Source organism: Otolemur garnettii, unplaced genomic scaffold, assembly GCF_000181295.1.
Source record: "Otolemur garnettii isolate 467f Iridium unplaced genomic scaffold, OtoGar3 scaffold00006, whole genome shotgun sequence".
NCBI classification, from domain to species: Eukaryota; Metazoa; Chordata; class Mammalia; order Primates; family Galagidae; genus Otolemur; species Otolemur garnettii.
The window spans coordinates 28857361-28874464 of record NW_003852401.1 but is presented as its reverse complement, the minus strand read 5'-3'; the positions used below and the strand labels follow the sequence as shown (position 1 = coordinate 28874464).

Sequence of the window (17104 nt, the reverse complement as noted above, 5' to 3'; positions counted from 1 at the left end):
GCCCGCCACAACGCCTGGCCATTTTTTGGTTGCAGTCATCATTGTTGTTTGGCGGGCCTGGGCTGGGGATTCGAACCCGCACCTTAGGTGTATGTGGCTAGCGCCTTAGTCGCTTGAGCCACAGGCGCCAAGCCACTGCAAGGGATTCTTATAAACACACCCTAGCAAAAGCTCCCTAGGAAGCCCCTCATTATAAATGGCAAAGGCTAGAGACCTAAAGGGGATGAATTTCACTATAAATGTGTGTTCCTGTATTTCTTGCAATCCTTAAGATATGTGTTTTAATACAGCTCAGAAAGCGACCTACGACAAATTCCTTTAGACAAATGACATTAGAGAAAACATTGGGGCATCCAAGACACGTGAATGTCAGAGCTAATGACTGCAGTCATTTCCAAATGCGAAGTAACTCCTAGGATCTTGCCCCTAACACACACATGTTCCAGCCCGCAATGAACTTGCCCTGCCAATTCAGCCCTGTTCCAGGAATGAAAATACTCTTAGAAGCCAGCAGATCCTATATGGACAAGTAAGTGGAATGTCCCTGAGGAGCACAGACTTCTGAGTCGGAAGAGCTTACTTTAAGTGCAGGCTTTGCTGGTTTCTAATGGTATGACCTTGAGCAAATCTCATCTCCTCACTGAATGTCAGTTTCTTCTACCACAGGGCTCAGGCTGTTAAATGAGATGCTGCACTTGAGAGCTGGAGCTGTGAATTGGGAGGAAATCATTTTTCTGATGTCTGTGGCTCATATGAGTTTACCATTTACCCTTCCTACCTATGTTGATGGGAATTACTCGAGTCACTTTAGGGGAAGGGAAATTGTGACCTGAACACTGAATAGAACTGGAATGGGGAAAGCATCAGGAAGCCTTCTCTCCAGCTCTTCCACTGGTTCTTCTCTTACACGCAGCATTGCTACTTCTCAGCGCATAGCTCCGATGGAGCTCTCTGACAGTGCATGTTTGCCTCTTTCAGTTTCTGCTAATGCATCAACACTGTGGCCTATTTGGAACTTTTTCTACTTCAGAACCTCTCTGCATTCGTTCACCATGCTTCCTGGCTCATTTTGTTTCCTTTTTACAAGTTCAAATTTCTAAGGAAAGGAACATAATTGGTCACCTTCTTCGCTTTGGGGAGCAGTCTAAAAGTCAAAGGTAGTGGCCAACATGTGGAATTTTTGCTCCTGAGTCAGAGACTACCTACCACTGGCCCACTAATCTCTTCAGCCCTGGGGATGGGTGTGGGTGTGGTGGTGGTGGTATCATACTAAAAATGGCCACACGTGGTTGCATAGGCACTGACAGATCTCTAGAAAGTCCATTGGTTGGAGAACTTCCCTGTAACGCCTGGCTTTAGTACTCATACCATATATATCATTTTGAAGTTTGTTACTATCTCTTTCTTATTATGTTATAGGAAACACACATGTCCAGGATGTTGTCTCAGGAAATGAGGTCTATGGTTTAAATGGTACCCAGCTGAGAACATCGTCAATCTCTGAAATGAAGGAGTCAGCCTTTGTTTTCCTTTGTTCTGAGTGGTATTACAAAGTCATTGAGAATAGTTATCACAACCTGTCACCAAGCCTCCTTGGAAAGTCATGTGGCAGAATGTTTAAGTGATAACTCTATCATTTAATGTAGACCTAATATGATCAACCGTATAAAGTGAGGAGACACCAGAGATGAAGTTTAAAACTAACATTCAGGAAGCCAAGTGTTTTAGAATACTCAAAATGTCTCGCTAAGTTTGAAGTTTGGTGTCATTCTGAGAAGATGAGGCACATAAAACCAGTTGAGAAAGCAGGAACCAGGGACCTTATCTGAGCCCTCAGCCTCCACACCTGCAATTTTATTGGTGTTCTCACATCAGAGAATGGAAAAGAACGGGTACATGTGAATCTCTCTAAATGTAGAATATAAATGTCTTAACACAATAACTAAGAAAAAGACATGAAGGCTATATTAACCAGTTGGATGAAAGTATTTCAAATTATATATAGCAACAGCACTCTGTACCCCAGGATAGCATTAATGTACACAGATATGATTTAATTAAAAAAAAAAAGAAATTCATTTCCAACCATGCCAAACAGCCTTGGTATTTCCTGTTCAGAGATATTATTTATGTCAGCCCTTCCCAGGGTAGCATTTTTTTTCACTGTGTAATTTGTGACTCTGCTAGAAATATGGCAGACCTGGGAGTTCCAGGGTGACAAGGACGCTTTATCTTGCAATGACACCAATGGCATGTACCCAAATTAGCTAAAGAGAGGACCTGGCTATGCCAAGAGACTAAGTTAATGTGTTTAGTCAACAGGCTGGGACTGAGCACTGTGTGTGGCCAGGGACCTCTGAGATACATTATCATTTACTCATGGATGCAGTCTCTTTAATGTTCATTCTTAGTCTTTTGGCTGAGACAGCTACTTAATTCTCTAAGAATAACTTCCTAGAACTTGATAACTGGGTGGTAATGTTATTTTCAGAGCATAGTTTATGATTGTTTAAGATAATTCATTCATCTGCAATGCAAACATACTGAGCGTCTCTATCTGCCAGATACTGTACTAAACATTTAGGAATCAGATGAGAGACACAGCTCTTACCCTCAGTGTAAGTACATGATCAGGATGAGGGAGTAGACAGAAAGTCTCAGGAAACAGTAGAAACGTTGATGGGTTTTGGTATCACTTGAGAGAGATGGGGAAAATTCTAAAGGCAGTACTCTAAAGGAAACTGCAGAAATGCAGAAATGGCCAAAAGCACCATTGCAATGTCGCCTTTTATTAGCCCACAGAAGAGATGTAATTATTCTGCTAAGTCTTCGTTTGCTATTTGAGAGCAACAAATTAAACCCCACTAATCTACCTCCCTGGATGGTACTTACCAAACCTAAGAGGCTTCAATTATCAACAGCTTAATAAACTTACTAATCTGCATTAAATGAAATCCTTTGCAAAATCACATTGAAACAATGCCTAAGTCATAATCAGCCTGCCTGGTACCTACAGCCCGCTGTGGCTGAGCCCAGAATGCACTGTGTAATCAAATTCCATGTTACTTAAACCTCGGAAAATTCCTAATAGGTATCTTTGAGGGAGGGCGGTGCACATGAATTTCATATAGTGCTTTTGTAATTTGAAGAAAAGTGACATTTAGGTATAAGTCAAGCAAGAATTTAATTTAAAACTGCTTAAATTCAACCACCTATTATGATTAAAAGAAAGATTAAAAGAATGTGTTAGACTCTATATGTGGAACCAGTACCCCATACTAAGCAGTCCTCACATGACATTCTTAAAGAATCCAGGGTTCGATTTAATTATATGAATGTGTCAAACTATCACATGCACTCAGAAAATATGTACATCTAATATAAATCAATAAAAAATATTTAAAAACAGATGAAAAATCTTAGAGGTCATTAAAAGAATCCAGGGTTGGGCGGCACCTGTGGCTCAAGGAGTAGGGTGCTGGCCCCATATACCGGGGATGGCAGGTTCAAGCCGGGCCCTAGCCAAAACTGAAAAAAAAGAAAAAGAAAAGAATCCAGGGTTTTCATCATGTTTATTAATCCCAACCACAGTCCCATGTGGTTGGCAGAGATGGGCAGTGTTCTTTGTTTGCAAAAGAAGAAACTGAGACAGTGGAACAATTTGTCCCCAGTCCTACCTAGTTGTGAGCACAAGCTGCCTACCACTTCATTCCTCTGCTCGATTCAAGTCCAGGTAAGAGAGGACTGAAAGAACAGAATCACTAATTGAGTGCCTTGGGATTGATTCACGTAGATACTTTCCAAGTTACTTGTATTGATGTGTGGCACAAAACCCCGAGTTGATGGTGACAGTGTCATGACGAATTCGTCAATAAGGTCTTAAAAGTTAAACAACTAGCAGAGCAATTCTGACATGCATCGAAGAACACAAAGGGAGGGAGCCCTAAAATTAAGCTGAACAAAGCATTTCAGGATTTTGTCCTCAAATTTATGGGCTAATTAATCATTGAAGTATGTTCAACATGCATACAGCTATACACTCAGGCAAATACTAACTGAACTCGACCAGTTCAGGTTTCTGTTGGCACCGTTTTTATTGTTTAAACATAGAAAAAGCAGAATTTTCTCTTTGGGTGAGACAAAGCTAACAAGGACCGTCACTTAAAAACTACTCAGGCAACAAAATCTGCCCTTCCCTGTTCTGTTGAATTGTGTTGTAAACTTACGTTTTAGGTAGTGTGCATCCGTCTATAGCAGCGGTTCTCAACCTGTGGGTGGCAACCCCTTTTTAACAATGAAAATACATTGCAGCATTAGGAAGGTTGAGAACCACTAGTCTACAGTTTCTAAGGCTTGAAAAATCTTCAGCAAATGGAAGGTATAACATGTGATGTAAATTCAGTGAGGAAACATCATGGATGGGCAATTATCCTATTTAACAAATGGCTGGGGGTACAAGTGAATCTTTCTAAGAGTAGAATGTGAACGTTTTAAAACAGTAACTAAGAAAATGACATGAAGGCTGTGTTGACCAGTTTGATGGAAGTAGTTCGGATTGCATGTGAAAACCCCACACTGTACCCCAGAAGTGCATTAATGTACATAGTTACCATTCAATTAAAAAAAAATGGCTGAATTTAAATAATGACATTCACTGATATTAAGCGTTTGTGTACCCCCAAAGTAGCATTTGACAATCAGCATGAGCTTTTAAGTTCCTCATGATATCAATAGCTTCCCTAAGATTTTTTTCTTCAACCATGAAATAGTCACTTGAAGGCCTAGATCCTCAAACTTTTGAAACAGGTGGCCAGTTCACTGTCCCTCAGACCACTGGAAGGCCAGACTGCGAGCCCTGGGATGAGTCGGCTGCTACGCAGGACAGGCAGTGGCAGCAAAAACACCTGGCAGGCTGGATAAATGTCCTAGGTGAGCTGCATGTGGCCCACGGGCCATAGTTTGAGGACACCTGGGCCCTAGATATTTAAGAATAAGGGTTTAGACCCATTAGCCTTTAAATGAGTTAATGGGCTATAATGCCAACAGAAGGAAGGATAGAGATTTAATATATTTTTATAAATTTCTCTTCTTTTCAGTGTTTTTCAGCATGTTATCTGTCACATAGAATTGGTAAAGGCAAAACTTAGTGTGTGTCTACCAGATTCTAATAGGAAAAGCCCATATCTGTGTGTGTGTGTGTAAGTGTGTGTGTGTGTATATGCACACACATATGCAGCACATAGGGCATCTTGCAAGGCCTCTAAGTATCAATATTATTATATCCTTTACTGTATCTGACTGCTTCCCCTCCAGAACAGTGTTTTTCCAACTTCAATGTAAGGAAATCACCTGTGGATCAGAGTCAGTTGGTCTGGGGTGGAACCTAGGTATCTACATTTCTAACAAATTCTCAAACACCCACCGCATATGCTGCTGAGCCATGCACTATAGCACCTCATGGCTCAGGAACTGGCCCACAAACCATGTATAATGTCAAAAGGACAATAATTAAAAATAAGCATGTACAAATTTATATAGGAATCTGCCATTACCACAGAATCCAAGCATATGATCATTTCATGTCATTCCGCAAGATTACCAGTTTGTAATGAACTGAAAATTAAAAAACAAAAGATTCTTCACCACACATCATTTGAGAATCATTGTTCTAGAATACAGCATTACCTTAAAAGCAGATACAAGGGGCAGCGCCTGTGGCTCAGTGAGTAGGGCACCAGCCCCATATACCGAGGGTGGCAGGTTCGAACCTGGCCTTGGCCAAACTGCAACAAAAAAATAGCCAAAAAGATAGCCAGGCATTGTGGCAGGCTCCTATAGTTCCAGCTACTCAGGAAGCTGAGGTAAGAGAATCGCCTAAGCCCAAGAGCTGGAGGTTGCTGTGGGCAGTGACGCCACAGCACTCCACCAAGGGTGACAAAGTGAGACTCTGTCTCTAAAAAATAAAAAAATTAAATTAAAAAAAAAAAAGGAGATACAAGGACTTTGTAAACTTTTATGTCTCCCTAGAGACTGAAAGAGTTTTGCACTGTTTGGTTTTCAACAGATACTTTTAAATGCATGAGTGAAAGAATTAAAAAATAAATGAATACAGCTCTGATTGCCCATTTTCAAATTCTCCGTGTAATGACTGAACTTGGAGCTCCAGGTAGATCAGCTTTAATAAAGTACAATTAGCAGCTCCACAGTAAGCTTCTGTTTACCTTTTACTCATAATGATTGTTTAAAGAAAGAATTCTGCGTTGGCACTCTCGGCATAGTAAAGTTGTTTCCTCTGCCTGGTTTCCCCCGGTGAGATATTAGAGTTGTATACTGGTAAAAATACATGCTCATTTTCATAATAATTCATTTTCAAAGAATTAGGATCTTGAGTAAGATAAAATACACACTCATATGTGGGTGAATGTGAGTCCTGTATTTGATCATTGTTCTTCATCTCCTATGATCTCAAGTTGAGTCAGTGTTTAATAAACAGCAGTGTTCTGTGTGGTACTCAATAAAAGTAAAAGGGAAAAGAAATAATCATTTAAACAAAAGAAATTATTTGGAGGGTCAACTAGTACTATATTATACAGGGCCAATTAGTACTTTATTATGTTATTTCACTAGCGGTGACAGTTTTAATGAATACCCTCAAATAATGTTCCAATGTAGATATATCCCTGTCAGGAATTTATGGGTGTGTTGGGGGGGGGGGGGTGGATTAGAGTAAGGAGGTAGCTCAGCTGATCAAACATGGAGAGTAAGCCATGGGAGGAGGAAGGCGGAAGCCGGGGGGGGGGGGGTTGCATTAATGATTTTTCTTTTGCAGCTAGAAACAAAGTATCATTTTCCAGGAAGAAGTTAGTTTCCTACAAAATATTGTAGGAAAAGGTCTCTGACAAACTTAGGATTTGAAGTTTATGCTGACAGACAAATAAGGATACTTGCTGTTCATTATCTTCCAGCAATCAGTAATGTTATTATGATTACCTTACTTGCAAAAGAATCTCACACATCCCATGTGTGTGAAATAGAAATCTTTAGAATAAATCACACATAAGAATAAATTACAAATAAAACAAATCTGTAAGGAACTTTCAGTTTTCTGGAAAGAGGTGTTTGTGAAATTGCTACTCAGAAAAATTTACATTTCAAATATCAAGTTGCCAATGATTTCCTCCTAGCCCCCACCCTAGGTTAGGATATTATTTGTATCCCTTCAACAAGGAGCATTCAAATTAAAAACTAACTTGTTCACATTTTTTTTACTCTTCATTTGGAGTAGTTGAGGATCTGAAAGAAGATGGATATAGCTGGAGGTAGTGAGTTACATCAACCTGGAACAGAGTGAATTTGGAGACATGGGCTGGGATGTAACTACAAAAGGACTCAGGAAGGAATTTGGATTCTGTTCTGGAAGTAATAAGAAATTGCTGAAGGATTTTTTGGTGGGGGACATGGAAAGCCGTGAGCTAATCCATCATTTTAAAAGACAATCAGTAAAATTATTCTGTATGGTAATGATGGGTACCTGACAGTATGCACTCAGCAAAACTCATAGAACTGTACTATACAAAGAGGGAACCTTAATGTCCATTATGGGTTTTAGTTAAAAAATATTTTACTTTTCTATTTAGCCAATTTTTAATAATTTAAAACCTTTTTAACTGATACATAACAATGGTACATATTTATGAGGTAAATAGTGATGTGATATACATAACGTATGGTGATCCTACTAAAATTCTTTATACTTTTGAATTTATGTGCATTTCTATGTGCATTAAATTTAAATTAATATATTGAGTATCTCCTAGGACTAAAATCTTCTCAAGCTATTTTATATTAACATGCTAAGGTAAGAATAAATAAGATACAGGCTTTAATAGTTGGTTGTGAGAAAAGACATTGAGGATATTTTGAAGCTAAGCCTAGCACTAAACTTGAATAACCTTAAAACAATGTAACAAGAACATTAGAACAATGTAACAAGAAGCTGAATTTCTTCCAGTGGCTTTATTTTCTACCTAACCATCTAGTAAATTGACAGAGAGAGATGACTATCAGACAGAAACGCATTTATGCTGCATTAACTTAATACCTAATAATTTTTCATTTCCAGAGAGTAATAGGAATAGCATTACATTTTTATCTCCAGGCCTGTCTGCTTCTAAGTTGCCTCTGATGACACAAATGGGGTTTATTTGTTTTCAGTCCCACCAGTTAAATACTTCTTGATTGTTAGTTTAAAAAAAAAATTATAAATCATGGGTAGTCTCTGTATATTCTGACCTGAATGGTCATCAAGATTTGATTTATCATTTGAAAGAAGATGAAAGTAAGAGAATACCAAGTTCTGCTCTTGAAAAGTCTCTCAACAGCAGAGCAGAAATGCCAAGTTATTATTACTTGTAATAATGTCTTGATATTTGAAGACTTATTGAAATAGAATTTTGCACCTGTGCAGAACTGCTCAACTGAGGACATTCTTTAAAATGATTAGAGTCTGGTGAGAATTCTTTGAGGGATTATTTATTAATTCAAATCTCCTTATGTATTTTGTGCTTAGTAGACACTTAGTAGACATTTTGTGCTTTGGACATTTCTATTTGGTTATCAAATGAATAATAGTTTCATGAATTTGTGAAAATTAAAATGTAAAAACATCTCTTATTTTCAAAAAGCCTGTATGCCTAAGTTTGTACACAATAACGAGAGACTAACAACAAAGTTGTGAGGTTTTGATTTCCAGAATTCTGTCTCTGGGAACTGGAGCTGACCTTGAAGTTTACCAAGATTCAGCCACTCCCCCCCCCAGGTCACATGCCTACTTATCAACAAAGCATGGCCAGGATACATACCTTCAGACTCCTGGGTGGTCACGCTTCCACCAGCTTCTGCTTTAATACTGCTTTGAATGGATAAAGAAAAATAGGGATTTCCGAAATAAAATCCTGTGGCTAAATTTTAGTCTGTACCTTGTGAGGATGAAGAATTTGAAATTAGACTTGAAATCACCCATTGATTAAAATCAATCAATGCCTCTGCCCAGAATACTTTAAGGTAGTTAGGACTTATAATAAAGAAAAATAAAAATATCAAAATATTATAAATAAAATATATACATGTGTGTGTGTATATACACATATATGTATATAGAGAGAGAGAAGCTGAGAGAGACTATGATTTCCTTGCAGTTAATCTAGATACAACAACCCCACTACAAGTACTATTACGCTGATTTGTCCATTCTCACACTGTTTTTCTCAGCATCTTCATCCTCCCAGGGCAAAAGAGGTAAATCACATTAAAATCAGCCTGCAAGTCTACATTACTCATCACATAAATTTCACATTTGTCCGTAACATAAAATGCTCTAGTTGTATGACTCAGCAGAATTCTTTGGCTCTTAACACAATCAGAATGGTGCCAGAAGGAGTGGTGGAAGGAAAACAGAAACAAGGACTTAAAGAATGACGTTATGTTGCTCTGGCTCTGCATTTGCTTGACAGAAAACAAAGTTCTATTTCCCACCAGCATAGACTCGGTGAACATAGAAAACCCTCCATGCACCAGGTGTGCGCTGACATTATCACGGCGATACTGTTTTCTATCAAGTGATCCATCATTGGAAAGCTCCTGGCTCATGAAGGGGACATCAAGCCTCACTCTTTTTTGGCCATCATCTTGTCTTTCATATCTTCCTTCTTTAAGTAAAATTAATCCTATTTTTTTTTAAGATGTACACCAATTTCACAGGGCCAGCACTGTTGTGGTTATGTTTTTTGGCTGACAAAGGCAGTAAAGTCTCTAAGTATATGGATGGCCTTTACGTTTTTAAGTTATTATGTGTAGAAACAACTATTGTATTGAAACAGAGGGCTACTGCTTAACCATAAATAGGCTAGTTTTGAAATAAAGGCCTACCTTGTCATTTCAGTTATTCTTCATAGTATTTTAAGCTGGATGAAGTACATATATTTTTAGTAAGACCAGAATGATTAAAATGTAAGGAAAACATCCCAAGCATTCCTAAAATCAGTCAGAGTACCTGGGATGCAGGGCTCTCCGTATCCTGATGGAAGCCAAAGGGCTTTGCGCCCATCGGGCTGAGCCTAAGGCTGATACATAGCTTTAGCACGATGCTCGACCTCTATGACCCCTGCCTTACAGAGTTGCGAAGGGCGCGTGAAATGCTACATGCAAAAGCGTTCTGTGAACTGTTGAATACTTTATAAACATGATGTATCAGTATATTGGCCAAACAATGATTAATTATGTCATAGACAAGAAATAAATTTCCAAGGAAACATAAAGATATATTTTAAAATTATTTATGAAAATTCCTATATACAGTTTACTATGTACATATAAATTCTGAATATATTTAAGCGTACTTGATACAGCCTTACCCATTGATTAAAGATGAGTTTAATTTGTACTTGTAAAGCATAATTTATTGAATCTTTCCCCAGCCAGGTGATAAAAATATAATTTCATTTAACTTTATGTTAAAGTATTTATGATTGAAGTATAGGAGCTATTGTAGTACAAATAATTTCAGTCCACAAACGTGTTATTTTTTAAAGGTGAATTTTAAGACTGAGGAATTGATATTCTGCTAGACATGTCAAAAGAAAGAAAGGAAGTGTCACTGGTGAGGCTACAACATGGTAGATAAACCCTGATAGACTTGGAGCATTGTATATTTGTCATGGAAAATGGCAGCGTATGTTTATACATTTTGAAATAAAAATAAATAATCATAATATACTGATGACTCTTCCCTGAATGGACGTGTGACCAAGGTATAGAGGGGGAACAATAATCATGTTGATTGACTCTGTCTGGCGGTGGCCAGCCAAGCCTCTCAAAGAACACAATGTTTTATGCAGAATTTTGAACAACAGAGAGGCATTCACCAAGTGCCTAGAGGAAGAAGCTAACGTTCCAGATGAAAGGACGATATGTTTGAAGGTTGATGAGTGTGGAATAACATGGTACCTTACCGGAATGATCAATAATTTGGTTTGCTGGAGCATAAGGCTTATGAAGGTTTGTAGAGAAATGGAGGGATTTCTACAATGGATAGTATAAAGATACTCCCAGAGCCAGACCTGAATGCTTTAAATGCTGAGCTGATCACGCTGTAACAGGGAGTCTCCTGAAAGGTATCGATTAGGGGTTGGCACCATCGTTTTAGGAAAAAACATGCTTTTGGCAGTGTGCTCTGGAGGCAGTCATGGTCCTCTACCATTGTGTAAGTTTTTAGGTCAATGGCAACCCTACATGTTAGAGATAACAATATATTCATTGTTGTCTGTTAGAATAAAAGCGAAGAGGCTAAGGGACTGGTCCTGTATTTCCTAGCCTTCAGTCACTTTTGTGTCACCATCATGACTTTCTCTTATTTATATTTATACTCTCATTTATTATATATTTTTGATGGGCTCACTTTTTCACAGTCCCAAGGAGGAACCTGTATGTCTTCAAGCAATAATAGTATTTAAGTTTCAGGTTTATCCATCCCTTGTATCTTCTGTATTAATATAAATCCAACTAGTAAAAGAAAAATGCCCATCTGGGTACTACTATAAAAGCCCCCTTTTAGGAGACACTGGTTGACCTGATGCCATGCAGGTGAAGAACTGATGTGCAGGGAAATCAGATGATCTGCCTGAGTTCTCTGTGTGCCCAGCAGGTGCCACAGTTCTAGGTCCCAGGGCAAGAGCAGCTGCAGAACAAAATCGCTGCCCTTGGAACTTGCATGGTAGTAGGGGGCACCAACAAAACACAAAGACATGGCATAATGCCATGTAATGTGAAGGGCTATGGGGAAAATAAAAGGAAGTAAAGGACTGAAGAGTGACATGTGTGTCACCTTTAGACAGCAGGGCCAACAAAGACTTTGAGTGGTCCAGACGTGTTGAGGGAGTGAGTGGTGGCATAAGTGAGGATAGAGCCGTCCCAGGTGCAGGAACGACAGGATCAAAGACCCCTACGGTAGAACTTGCCTGAAATGCTTGAGGAAGAACAAAGAAAATTCAGGGGTGGTACCATGAAAGCCTGGATTTTAAGACCTCTGTTACCTCCTCCCTTGATGTCCCATCATATAGACCTAGTTGTTCTATATCAGGGTTGACCAGCATACACCAGTTCTGGCCCATCCCTTGTTTACATGTCTGTAGCTGCTTTTGCACTATAATACAGTCAAGTCTTAATGCAGAGACTGTATGGTCTGCAGAGAACCTAAAATATCTGGCCCTTTGCATGAAATGCCTGCCAACCCCAACTTCATATGATGCTCACTGTTGTCACTATCAAATGTGAACAGCACAGGAAAAAAAAAAAGCTTTGGGCGTCTTTATAATAATAAGATATGTATTTCCCTTGTCAAAATCTAGTTTCTACCAGTATAAAATATGGTATTACTTCTTAAAAATTGAGTTGTGTACCAATAGAAAGTTGTTAGTATCTTCTCTTCAGCTGTAATTATTCTTTAATGATACTTTGCAGAATGAGATATCTGCCATTGCATAAAAATGGGAGTGGAAAACAACCAAAGTTAGCTTACGCATGTGGTTTCCTCTTATTAGTATTCAAATGGTATTTGCTCTAAACTACATGTGAAGCAGACTAGTAATATACCCTGTTGGGAGCTGCATTGTTGGTGATGCACAAGATTTTTAAAAGATCCATCCACGTGGACAGTGTGGCCCAGAGCTACAAGTCTCCTTGGAGCTAATTACTATATCAAATCAAAAGGTCCTGAAGATCATCTGTAAACACATATGAAAAACTGGCTGCACCAACTTCACCGGGGGCTTCCTTTTTCATTTACAATGCCCAGGGTTCTAGTAGCAATAATTTTTGTCTTTGGTGTCATGTTCACTGAAGGTGCTCTGCTGAATATGTATTTCTCTTTAGAATTAAAAAATAAGCAAAAACCAAAACAAAACACAAATAAGATGAGAAAGCATAGGGTAAACACAATACAGGGGCTATTTTTAAAGACTCAGGATGTATGGAATTGGACTTGAGATTTAAAGCAATTCACATGAAGGGTTGGAGTAGTATCTAATGAAGAAGGAAGGTGAGAAAATGGACCTTTTAAAACATGTCTTACGTTGGGAGCTTTACCTTCAACCGATTTGTGTGGTCTGGGGACACGCTCCAGCCGACTAGATCAGTGTGTCTTTGGTGCCTGCCCACAAGCTCTACACTCCCTCCCCCCACCTCCCTTTTCTCCTTGTCTCTCTCACTCTCTTTCTCCAGAAAATTCACTCTGCACATTATAAAACTTTTTTTTATCTCTCATCATCAGAGAAGTTCAAGTCAATACCACCCTGCGATATCACCTAACCCCACTGAGACTAGCCCACATCACAAAGTCCCAAAGCTGCAGAAGTTCCACCGACGTGGAGAGAAGGGAATGCTCTTACACTGCTGGTGGGATTGTGAACTAATACAGCCTCTTTGGAAGGAAGTATGGAGAATCCTCAAAGAACTAAAAGTAATCCTACCATTTGATTCCATAATCCCTACTAGGTATCTACCCAAAAGTAAAAAAAATCATTTTGCCATAAGGATATTTATACTAAGAATGTTCCTCACAGCCCAATTCACAGTCACCAAGACATGAAGTCAAGGCAAGTGCCCATCAACTCAGGAATGTATTGATAAACAGTGGTATACACCTATAGTGCATTTTACGAGGGTACATGTTAAATCTGCTAAGGGTAGAATATAAATATCTTAACACAATAACTAAGAAAATGTGGTGAAGGCTATGTTAGCCAGTTTGATGAAAGTATTTCAAATTGCATATAAAACCAGCAGCTTGTACCCCATAATTGCATTAATATACACGGCTATGATTTAATTTTTAAAAAGGATAAAAAAAACAACAGTGGTATATGTATACGATGGAATATTATTCAGCCATAAAAAGATGGAGACTTTACATCTTTTGTATTAATTTGGATGGAGTGGAAGAACATTCTCCTTAGTAAAGAATCACAAGAATGGAGAAGCAAGAATCCAATGTATTCAATTCTAATATCCAATGTTCCCAGTCCTAATGTGATACCAATAAATAGACAATTATATGCCCACACGAGAGAAAAACACAATTAAATTCAAGTAGGGAGAAGGGAGGAGAGGAGAGGAGGAAGGGGAGTTGGTAAGTTCTCACTAATGAGGACAATGTTGGGATGGACGGCACATCTCCTGGTCAACTACAACTTGGACTTTACATAACAAAGGCTAACAATGTAACCTAAGCATTTGTGCCCTCATAATCTGAAATAAAAAGGGGGGACCTACAGACGCTGCAGATGTTTAAGAGATAAGAAACATACACTATGAACAACAACAACAACCAAAAAAACCTTTCTTTTCTAAATCTTCCCCTGTAAGCCCTTTGTTTGTTCACTGAGTTCTCTGTCCTTAGTCTCTTCCTGAACTACTCATCCCCAATAACCTCCTATTGTCCTAAGGTAGAGCTAGACAGTTGAACAAAATATCCTCTGACTGCATAAAGTATCGTTTCCTGACAGGAGAAAATCTGAAAAAGCAAAGGGAACAAAAGCAAAATCAGCCGCAGTCACCACCTTAGAGTATTTTTTCCCTGTCATCTCTGAATCTATTGGAAATTTTTCTGCACTTCTGTTTTATAGAAGCTGTTTGTCACATGACAGCATGAAAGTGTTTATGTCTCCGTGTCCCTACGTAGTCTTCTAAAACCTGATTATGATCAGAAAATGGCTGGAAGTGTTTCTTTAGTCTCCTACTGACAGGCTTTGCATTTGCTTCCTGTCTTTGTGTATTATACACGATGCTGCTGCAGTGAACATCTCTGTGGGCTTACAGTTCTCATGATTCCTTTAGAAGAAATGGTTAGGAATGTCACAGGTGCACAGAAGGAAGGGCGTGCGTGTCATCAAGGCCCTCCCCACATGTTCTGAGCCAGTCCTGGGGACAGGCAGACTCTCTCCAGCATGTGGTTCCTGGGGAAGCTCAGTCTGACGTTTCACTGGGAGTTGCTTATCCTGGTGTCTCCTAAGTTGAAAGTAGTTGCCCTTGCCTCTGGGGAAACCCCGGTAAGTGAGAGAAAAGAAAATGTGGGAAGTCGAAGCAGAGAGGTGAAAGGTGGCTCAGCACCTCATCCTAGTTCGAAGTAACTCTGGCTGTCTATGGGACACATGCCAGGCACTTTGACAGAAGGTTATAGAAAAATAAAAATCAAAGCCCCTTAGCTCTCACAGATTTGCAGACTACAAGACTTGATGAGGAAGAACCTCACCTCTCAGCTCTGTGGAAAGGGCTAAGTCCTTGGGAGACAAAGTGCTCATATAGTCACTTTTTTAAAAAGTATTTTTGCCTGCTTGAAATTTGAACTCCTTTCTTCCACAGATTGTTTACTTATTTAGTTAAGAACAAGTATAATCAAAAAAATTCTCCCCTGGATGATATTTGAAAGAGTCCTTGGCTCTCTCCCCTGGGCCACCCCAGATAAACTCAGGACTTTCTATCTGCAGCCATAGGCTATTAGTGGTCACAGCTTATCTTTTTCTAATTAAAAAAAAAGCAGAGAGCGTGGGTTTCTAATCATACATTTGCAATTGCCGAGGATGAGACATGAGATTGGGCAAGTTATATTATTGACATTTTAGAAATTGTGGAAGGTCCCTGGCACACTCCAACTTTATTCTTCCTGGGCTCCTGTTCAGAGCCCCACATAATTCTTTGGAGACACTCAGAGTTTTTAGCAGTTCCTCTTTAAAGACATGCTATCATTCCATTCTTTGGGGATGGTGGAACAATGCCGCTTGTGTGCTCAAACCACTCCGAGCTTTCATACACTGTTTCTTTAGAAGGATTTGCTTTCCAAAGTTGAACTTTCAGAACTCAGTACACCTTATCACACTTTCACAAGCTTTCTCTCTGAAAATGGAAAGAGAAAAAGGGAGGGGGGGAGCCTGTTAGGACTTGTGCCAGTTAAATCCGATCTCTCCGGGGATTTGTTTTTCTTCTGGCGTCAGATTAGATGTTCAAATCAAGCAGTGTTTGAGGGCTGGGAGGGAATGTCCATGGGATTCTTAGTGAGGCTAATCCCAAAGCAGCACATTCCAAGGGGCTAATCTGCCCAAGTTCATTGCTTACTTGAAACGTCTCTTGGGGGAAGAGCCAGGCAAGTGGCTTTTTTTCCAGTGGGCGGTCATAAGAGCATTATTAACGGGATGGCCAGCCCAGCTGCAGCAAAATGAAAGCAACAGGAGCTGCTCGGGGGACTGCCTTTGCCAGCACCCAGAGTCAGTGGGCAGGTAAAATGATTTCAGCTCACTTTTCTCTTGTTTAACTTCTCACTGTTGGATCTGGGGACCTAGAGGAAGACCAAAGCCCAATACCCAGAGGGGTGTTGAGGGAAAGGGCAAAATGGACCTAGGCATTCAGTACCTTTGGGTCTTTGGTGTCTTGTTCTGATGAAGGCAGGGGAGACATCTGAAACGGGAGAGTGTGGCAATGAGTAGCGTGGTGAAGTGTTCCTTGTAATTTGTTCCTGTAAAGTTAGCGGGCTCTATTTTTCTCATCTTGTGATTCCGAGCATAGTTTGTTGTCCTTCTGTTAAGTTGTCTTGCTAAAGGGTGGACTGCACTAGCTCTTCCCGAGGCTTTGTGGAGACGGGCTTCATACACATCTGTGTACGTACTCGTAAACCACCCCTACCTGGGGAAGTGAGTTCTTGACTGTGTGGCCGGTGGGGACTGCCTGGGAAAAGGGTCCAAAGTCGTTTGGAGACTAACATTGGTAGCAGAGTTGAACAGGAGTTAAAACCTGCTTAAATGAAGTGACTTATATCTTTTTCTTTTTAAAGCATTATTTACAGATTTTCTGTTTCTATCATTTTGACGCTTTATGGACTGTACATTTAACTTTCAAAATTAGTAGTTGCTTTATTCTTCGGGATAATCATTACACTTTGCTCAACGTGAATGTCCTTATTTTTGTTTTGAATATGATGTCTTTTAATTATTAGCCTTTGAAAACACTTTCCTCTTACACATCACACATGACTGATGATGCAGAAAGACGAGAGGGAGCA

At 39.5% G+C, this 17104-nt stretch overlaps 1 protein-coding gene across 22 annotated transcripts in view; it reads left to right on the top strand.

The window, feature by feature from the left end:
- The window catches only part of TRPM3 (transient receptor potential cation channel subfamily M member 3), a 559493-nt gene that overhangs the window by 235857 nt on the left and 306532 nt on the right, over positions 1-17104 (top strand). For 6 of the 22 annotated variants that reach the window (XM_003782943.1, XM_003782941.1, XM_003782944.1 and 3 more), the window contains exon 1: positions 16253-16325. The exons of the other annotated variants lie outside the window; for them this stretch is intronic. The gene's annotated coding sequence lies outside the window, so the exon portion shown is untranslated. Of the gene's footprint in view, positions 1-16252; positions 16326-17104 lie in introns of those variants that run through there. 22 annotated transcript variants of the gene reach the window in all.